This window comes from Thunnus maccoyii, chromosome 3 (assembly GCF_910596095.1).
Source record: "Thunnus maccoyii chromosome 3, fThuMac1.1, whole genome shotgun sequence".
NCBI lineage: Eukaryota > Metazoa > Chordata > Actinopteri > Scombriformes > Scombridae > Thunnus > Thunnus maccoyii.
This window is the reverse complement of record NC_056535.1, coordinates 27,067,960-27,076,232: the sequence shown is the minus strand read 5'-3', so window position 1 is coordinate 27,076,232 and position 8,273 is coordinate 27,067,960.

The window sequence follows — 8,273 nt, the reverse complement described above, 5'->3', positions numbered from 1 at the left end:
TGAACGAATTGACAATACATTCACGAAGAGTTACATACACACACATACAAATGTACATACACAAACAAACCACAGACCGCATCAAACAGCAGATCGTCCCAAAGCACGATTTTTGAAACCAATGTCATCGTTTTTTCAGAAGAAACTCCAGCAGGCAAACATCCAACTTCTAAAACGCTCCTATAGAGAGAGAGAGAGAAAGACAGGGGGATTTGGGCCATCACGGTTGCTGAATTTGCCGCCAATTCTTTTCCGCTGGGTAATGGTTTGTCTTTGTAGTTGGTGCTTATACTAAATGTGTGTGTGGCATGGCTGGTGCTCTGAAGAGAACAGCACTTAATAAAGAATGACTCAACTTGAAAAGTCACTGGAGGAGCTCAACAAAGACAGGAGCCAATTTAATGGGACGGCACATGTGCTGAGACAAGACTCAAAGTACTTTTTATATGTCAAAGATGAAGGACATTTCGCACTACATATCACAGACTTAAAGTGACATTGCCATTTGGAGCCATTTGGAGCAGAGATGTGTAACTTTGTGTTGTTAAGCCTTTTCTTTTTGCCTTTTAAAGGTTTATAAAAGGAGAAAACTAAAGACTCTGGAAACATCTTCCCACTTGAAGCTCCTCGTCATGGGATGTTTCTTTGTTTAATGAAGATTTTCTCAATTACGTTTCAGCAAGGGATTGAAAACAGTATACGCAACATTTGTCAATGACAAGTTTAGGGTCCAGCTCTTTAATAATCCAACACTGAGATGGCATTACTTTCAAATTTGAAATATATGTAGAGATATTTCCAGACCCAATCCCTGGCTTTTTGTGCCAAATATAATATGTCTCATGTTTCATTCATATTAAATCCTCCTGAAGAAGCTATTAATAATACATGCCATTGTACAGAAAGATCCCATTTGAGATAGGAAATTTTGTACAGTGATGATCTATAGACCACTAATTCAGCCATTCAAAGATAAGTGGAGACCAAATTGAACTGTAGCAGAAAGCATGATTAATGATGCTATAAGCCTGATCGTGGATCAGATTAGCCTAACCCCGGCCAACAGCGCCGCTCCCCCACCTTCCCCGTCTCATCAGTCATTGTTTACATTGAGCGTGATACTTGAAATGCACCGAGTGTACGAGATATTAAGAACACCTGCTGCTCCTGTGAAGTTATCTGGCGAGATTAAGTTAGATGAAGGCTTTGATGCCTTATTGATTTTCCCAATAAATCCACTTTGAAGGTAACTCAGAAATTTAAGTTAGGAAACAAGCTGAAGAATTTCCAACCCTGGAGACATTTGAGATGTTGGAGTTGCAAGAGAGTCTGCAGCTCAGTGAAAAGTGGGTGTTCCTTACATTTTGTACACAGAGTGGATCTATGATGATATATGTGTTTGGATCAGCAGTTGGTCCTTGTAAAGTTCATTCATTAAACGTTGAATTGCTTCACAGCACAATCTTCGCTTTGCATCCTGACTGTTTCCATGTTTCATTAATAATTCACAAGTTTTAATTTTGAGTTTCCGATGTACATTTTACCTGACTGCTTGTTGTCTCCTTGCTGCTGTATTTATAGAGTGCCATATCTAAACTTCAAAATACTTATCATGATGAAAAATTCATTCCGAGGCATCGCGTTGATTCAGGGTTTTATTTTGACTTTTTGTGATTCACCAATTGCGATGATGAAAGATGTACTTCTTTCTGTGCTTGAGGCTATTTCACTGCTATTTCAAAAGTGACCATGACTGTCTATTCTGGAGCGCTGCTCTTTTTACCATTTCAGTATCAATGGGGTTAAATGTACTCCCCAAAGGACCTTGATTCATGTTAATCTAGAGGAACGAGATAAAATAAAATAAATAATAAATACATTTCCTGTTAAGTGTTGAAATATGACAGAGAACTCATCTGTTTCATGTGTGGTTTGATGATAATTTATAAATGTGTTGTGCAATAAACTGTCAGATGTTTAAACTGTAATGTTTTCTAAACTATATATTATTGTATAAATATTGTACATAAAAAACACTCCTATTTTGCAAGCAAAAGATTCACTTTGTACTGTTGTTATACATTAAATGCGCAGCTGATAAAAGAAAAAGCTTTCTCCTGGTTTCTTTTGTGATGATGCAAAATTCTGAATAATAATGCTGAACATAATTCCTCTATATTAAAGAATGTGCCAAATCCTAAATTGAAGCCCTGGTAGATTGCATTCTTGTGGAAAGTAAATTCCTGTTTTATATCGCACAGCCATGCATTTATGTTGCAAATTAGTAATGATACAGATTTGCACAGCATTTTAGAGTATTGCATCGTACTATAATACAATATAAAACACAGCGGATTGACAAAAAAAGCCTTACATGACTCATCTTTAATGGCCATTGAGTTTCTCCATTTTGTATTTTGTGGATACCAAATGCAGCTGCTGTTAAAGGTGAGGTCACTTTTCAAGCCAATCTGAGCTCTGGCCGCACATAACAGGATAATCTATTCTTATTATGTTAGTGGACCACTAGCATGCTAATTTAATAGTTAAACTGTTATTGAGTTTTCAATGGAAGGCTCTAATGCCTATGATGTCAGAGATAAACTGAAATCTCAGGGGGTTTCATCCATCATTTGGCCTTTGGACTGAGAAATTAATACAGTTGTTGGCCACATGCACAAAGGATGTTAGCCCTACACCCACGTCTAATTGAAAATACAATATGTGAAACAATCTGAGTTCCAGCTGTGTATTGATTAGATATGTATTATTAGATTAAAAAAATGACACCTTCACTTACATACCAACTTATACCACAACATCAATATATCATGATACATCTTAAAGGATAGCAACCCTTAACAATATTTACTAGATGGATCCTCAATATTTTTGTTATAAAAATTTATTTTTTGCTGTTGGAATAGAAATAATAATCACAGTGCCTCAGTGAAACCGTGAAAATGTGTTACAGGTAGTATTTTAAGATCACTAAATAGTATTTTTTGGACATCTTATTGTAAAGGTATAATTACTGTAAAGATTAAGATCCTTTCTGAGAAGGTTACAGACTCTCTACATTTGGCAGATATTTGGTAGTGTGCTACCAGGTTGGATTTAAATGTACATCTGCTGGATTGCTTTACAGAGCTGCAGAGAGAGGGTGCTGTGTTTCCAGAACACACTGAAAAAAAAGCTTTTTTTCCCTGAAGTCAGCAAAAGGAGGATCAACAATCACTTCAAGCTTGTTTATCTTCCTCAGAAAAGGAAGAACAAATGTATTGATAGTAGTTCAATAATGCAAAGGTGATTCTGTTTTTTTATCTTACTTTTTTATTCCATTATTTGACAGAACAGTGCTCATTGATCAATAGAAAAAAAAAGAACTGTAAATGAGCCAGAGTCAGCCTAGAAGGCTAATTTCCATCTGTTGTCCCTGGCCACATATCACAAGGTTACCCTAAAAATAGAATGAAAAGGAGTTCAGTGTACTCTTGAAAGCAACAAGGCTTGTGGAATATCTGTTTTTTAAGGAAATCTGATGTTTAACGATGCAAAATGTAGCACCACAAGGTGGGAATAGCACATTTGATACAAGAGAGACGCCAAGCTTGGAGAAAATTATTAAATCCCTTTGAATTGCATAAAGACACAAGCCCATGCGATGTACTGTGACAGTATTTGGTATGGCATGTGAGCAGCATATAGAGGTTCCTGAGCACTTGCCATAAGGAGCCAGAATTCATTATTCATATTTAACCCTCGGGGCTCTGGGCAAGCAGAGTAGAGGGAGGGAGAGTGGGAGTAGGAGGAGGAGGAAGGTTGTGTGAGCACCCTGGCCTCCCAACCCATACCTGTCAGATCCAGGATCCAGGTGAGGGGGTGAGGGGGTGGGGGGTGGGGGTGTCATCAGTGTATCGAAGGGTCCTCTGTACACCTGCCAGGCTCTAAACCCTCTTTCTGTCTTTCCTCTTCTCTCTTTGCTTGTCAGAGTGCCTACACTCAGCAGCCAGCAATCCCCCTCACTTTCTTCTCACACACACACACACGAGAGAGAGAGAGAGAGAGAGAGAGAGAGAGAGAGAGAGAGAGAGAGAGAGAGAGAGAGAGAGAGAGAGAGAGAGAGAGAGAGAGAGAGAGAGAGAGAGAGAGAGAGAGAAAGGAGTATCATTAGGACTCAAACCTCCTCTACTGACAGCTGAGCAAGCCGCAGGATATCTTCTTGATAGACCGTGTGGTTGGATGGTACCAGACAGGTTTATGGAGCTACTACAGCCATTAGAGATCCATTATTCTTCTATCAGTCCCTGACAGTTGTCATAATAACTCATTCTGCTTTAACCCATGATTGATGTAAATATATTATATATGTTACGTAGAGTAAAATAATCATTCCTGTGAAATCACGGCTTGCACGCCGCCAGATCCTCAGCTTCTTCTGCTGCCCAGAATATTTGATTCAGGAAGGAAAATGGACCTTACACACAGACTGCAGATCTTGAGGAATAATTCAAAGCGTGGCTGTAACTAAATAAATGTTGAATGGAAAAGGCCTTGGAAAAGGCTGAACAACACAGCAGAGTGTGTGTTAATAGTCAATAGACATGGGTCTGCTTCCGTGTCCTCAAACTCAGAGTGGCAGTAAATGGGTTACCATGTCAAAGATATAGAGCTTTCAAACATACAGTATATACATATAATCAGCGGTTGACGCAACAACAGGAACACCTGTACAACATATTAGTGCCAAAACATTTTGCTGATTGATCAATTACTCGCCTGACAAAGAAGTAATCAACAAGTTTGATAACCGATTAATCATTTAATTCATTTATACAACAAGAATGCCAAATATTCATTGTTGATTTTGGACTGTTTGTTGGACAAAACAACTGAAGACACCACTTCAAAATTTGGGATCACAATTTTCTTAGAAATGATTAATATTTAAAACAAAGTCATCAACAATGGAAATCACTAATAGCCATGCCAGTAAAATAGCACTGCTACCCAACTAAAGCTTATATATAATGATCATTGTATAGGATTGCATGATACTATAGTAGATACTTTCATTCTCTTTGTTTGCCTTCCTTTCTTGATATTTTATACAGAGTGGTTTGTTTTTTTCCCCTAAGTTGTGGTTCCTTTCAGCTTGGAAGAACACCAGCAGCCAATCTCAATAACTTCAAATGCACAGTGGATAAAGATATAGATGTGTCATACCTTTGGTTTTTCCTCCTCCATAATGTACACTCTCTCTACTGTGCAATCAAGCATCAAATTCCCTTAAGCACCACTGGAAAACAGTGAGGCTGTTGAGATCTGTGTGCATCAGTCTCCTGCTGCTTTAATTAAATGCATACTGCATTATCAGAGTGCACACAATCAAACATGCTCTGATATGTTTGTTCCTGCCAAGGACAAGAGGCAGCTGTCCAAACCAGGGGGAACTATATGGAATAAATCTCAAATGACCACAGCTCAGCCTCTATCAGTAACAACTTGTTTCAGGATTTACTGAATGAGCTAATCCATGACGGCATTTGATTTCCCCAGTTTGCTGTAGTTATTTTCCTTTTGTCCACTGGCAAAGATGTTGTCATTCACAGACTCTATAGCATTAACTGACTTTATTGCTCACTAACTCACAATTGGATTCTGTAAATATATGTAGGTAGAAATTCCACACAAAAAATCCAGTATCAGGAAATGAATAATCAAAGTGTTTAATAATGTACTGCTGAGGATAATGTCCAGTGGGTTAATCTGGATAGCACACCAGTCAAGTGGTGCCATCTTCTGGCTTAAAATGTAATTACAAGCATGACTTGGAAACAGGCTGAAAGAGACAGCATGAGCATTCTTCATTCATTCGATCAGTTTGACCACAAACTGGAATTGGAGAGAAGGAGATCATGTGAGAGGCTGCGACAATGTGATGCAGATAGAGGGCAAAGGGTCAGGATGTGTCGGTGACAAAAAGTGTCTGTTCAGCACTGCTGCCTGAGGGTGCGTATGGAACATCTGCAGGGCCATGCGGTGATCCTGTAGGTCACGACACAGACATGCTCAGAGCATAAATTGCACTCTGAGACCGTGAAAAGAACCCATACAGGGACTTCCCTGACGCACATTATGTTTTGGGAAGCGGTGACTTCATCGATCCTGCACTTCAATTGCAATTTACAATTTAAAGCGACGTACATTTGAGAGTTGATTCAACACAAGCAAGGATCTAGTCAAGAGAGAACAAGTAGTGCCATAAAGTAAGGTTTGATTTTTTTCTTTTTTCTTTTTCTTTTCCGTCCATCAAGTGCGGAGGTGTTCGCTAAAGAGTTGGGTCACTTCCTTTTCTTCTCCTTCATTACAGTTTTTCTTCCCTTTTTCTTCTTCCCGCTCACTCGAGGGTAGAGACCTCACCGCTTGGACCACAGAGAGGTAACGGTCAACTCATGCTGCAGTTTGAAATTAAATCCCCTCCCACTACTCCTCCTCCTCCTCCTCCACCTCCTCCCAAACCTTCCCTAACTTCCCCTTCTTCTCAGCTCCCCTCTCCTGCACTCCTGAAATCACTTCAAGACAGGCTCCCTCCTACGTAGCCAATCGGTGAGCTTTGTGGGATTTATGGCTCTCATTTTCAAAGCTCCATAAAACGTGCATTACAACGTGTATGTATTTCTGTGACTGTGTGTGTCTGCATGTGTTTGTACAAATAAATTAACCAAAATTAAATTAAGAACACGCTTTTAATGAGTACTTTAAAAAATACCCTCACCATTAATTTAACAGGGCATGTCGAATGCTTTTTGCTTGTTCCTGTGACTTAAGTCAAAACAGCACCATGAATCACTGAAGCTATATTGTTAATTATGAACGGGTGGCCAAGAATTTCTAGTCCCACAAAAGATCATCACATTGGGAGAGTCGCTGTTTTACAACTTCCTGTTCAAAGCTCTGCCTGGGGCTCTCACAAATAATCCATTGCTAGTGGACTCTTGTTCTCAGACAGAATAAATAGCCAACGGTTTTGGTACTGCACAACATATTGAAGGTTTTACATTTTAAACACAGCCATAAAAATTGATAATGACTCACTGCCTTTCATAAGATGTTGACCTTATCAGTTTATCTGTAAAACATTAAGTTCTGTGTACGGAAAATAGAAAAATATTTGTTATTGGCAGAATAATAATAGTGAGGAGGACCTTCCCTGTTAAAATAGCCTACTGATCCTGGATTAGTGTCCAATTAGCAGCTTAAACTTTCATTAACTTAAAATAAGACTTCTTGGATAAAACACTTGTTATCTTTTACCTAAAACACATCCAAGACGTGAAATATTCGGATTAGGTTCAAGCCAAGCTGTTGGATGCATCTACATCAGCAGAAGGAACATCACTGGTAATGCTCAATGACATATTTAAGACATTGTGCTCATGAGTCATCAAATTAATAACATCACCATCATAGTCTAAAGTATAGTCTTTGGTATGCCCTGAAGAAACTGGTTATAGTAGCTGCCCATTATAAATCTGTTCTAATGGTTCCTGCACTGAGAAAACAGGTTGTAGTGTCATAGTAATTTTTTTTGAACAGTTTGTTGTTTTCTGGTTGAGGTCTGTACGTGTGAATGCATGTGTATGCTTTCATAGTATAAAAAAGGGTGTCACTGCAGCGGAGAAAAAAAAAAAGGAAAGGAAAGGAAAGAAAATGGAAAGCGCATACTTGCGTGAAAGTGCAAAAATGTTTGGCAACAGCTCAGGATTTCTGCTACCGAGTGAGGTGGAGGACATTTGTCAATGGCCTATGCTCCCCAGAGGAGCAAAGGGCTTAAGTAAGTAAGCAGAATTTCTGTGGTCTTTAAAGTACAGGGTACGTCTAAAGGGGACTCCTCGTGAGAAAGTATGAGCAAAAAAGCACAACGCTTGTCTTTTGATATTGAGCCTGGATGCCTATGTTCTCCTGAGACACTCTATCATACACTTCAGAAAGCATTTAACACACACGCTCAGAGTTGTATACACATAATGCATGGAACTAAAAAAAATTCAATACTCAAATCTAGTTAAAACACACTTGCAAGCTAAACCAAAATACACACTGCTGTCAGAAATAATCTATGACACCAGCAGATATATGGTGATTGCAATGTACTGTTACTGAAGAAACAGTGTAGCAGCTAAAAGGAAAAAAGGAGGCTATGTTTTCAAACTCCATAAGCTGCAACAGATGTGCAGAACAGTCAATACACTATAAACAAATAAAGCCAT